We start from the raw sequence: 1,289 nt of genomic DNA, 5'->3' as shown, positions 1-1,289 counted from the left end.
CCACCGGGTACAGCACTACTTCTTTGGCTACTTCTCAGCTCCCTTGCATCATCAGCATCTCCCAGATTTCCAGCTGACTTGGGAGGGACACTGCAAGTCCCTATCTTACAGTTTTGGCTTAGATTCTGAGAACAAAATAGAAAAATATTAAAAACAAGAGTTGGAGGACTTAATGACTGTCGTGTTAGCCTTGGCTCACACACTATACATTTAGAGTATCTGACTTGTAATGGACCCTAACTGGTATGTGACCTCTCAGGAACTTAGTAGCCTGAGTCTTCAACTAGGTGACAGAGCTCAGAACTATGGCCATTCTCAAAGTGAGAACTCAGGAATCTTTAAGAAGAAATCAAACATGTTTCAGGTGCAGGAAATTTATTGAATGTGGAAACTTCCATGGGAACTTGTCTCTATCTCTATAGCATATCTCCATTTTAGGAGTCCACCTTGCTGCACCCATTCCCAGTCCTGAGTGCTCCTGAGGGTCAAGTCAGAGACGGCACAGGAAATAGTCCAGCAATGTACTCTCTCATAGGTTATTTATGCAAGTGTAGAAAATCACTAAGAAGCAGTTTTGCACCAAACTTATGCCTGTCCCTTGTTTTCTTCTTGCTCTTTTTTTTTTTTTTTTGCCTACATCTAATTTATATATCCTTATATATTATGTATCCATTAAAATCACTTTAAATGCTTCTTGAGAACAACACAGTATGTAAATAAATTAGAAAGGAAATGTACTGGCTTAAGGATTTTGTCCCAAATAAATATTTACTTTGGTGCACTTGACTGAACTGAGTTTTCTTCTCTACTAAAGCTCAGAGAAGAGCCAGGCTAACTTGGATAGTTTGGAGTCACCTTTTTCCTGGCACCACTCAGCCTTGTAGAGTTGAGATTTCCCAAGCAGAAGCATCCAGGTAGGTTTGGCCACTCAGAGAACACCAGGAGGAGAGGGCTATGCCCTCTCTACAGTAAGCTCTACCACTCCCTGCCATTTTCCCCAGTCCCTTTGATGGTTTCATGAATCCATTTCTGCTTGATGTAGAGATGGTTCTTGAGCAGATTGTTAGGAGATGGTCTGAAAGGAGGGGTTTGTGTGTGTTCCTCAACAGTATCTTTATGTATATGGCCTTAAGCTCAATTTAGATCCTGTTGTGTTGACACATTCATTTTTTTCCCCCAGCCTCATTAACTACATCTGGAGAAAATAGGTTAAATGTGTGCATCAGGCAAAGATTTCTTTCAGATTTTTGATGTCTGTAATGTAACTGGGTCTAAAATAGCAAAACAGA

The sequence above is a fragment of the Mirounga angustirostris genome, unplaced genomic scaffold (genome assembly GCF_029215605.1).
Source record: "Mirounga angustirostris isolate CCGP_5_RB_7025 unplaced genomic scaffold, mMirAng1.0.hap1 SCAF_1, whole genome shotgun sequence".
NCBI classification, from domain to species: domain Eukaryota; kingdom Metazoa; phylum Chordata; class Mammalia; order Carnivora; family Phocidae; genus Mirounga; species Mirounga angustirostris.
Note: the sequence above shows the minus strand (reverse complement) of the source record.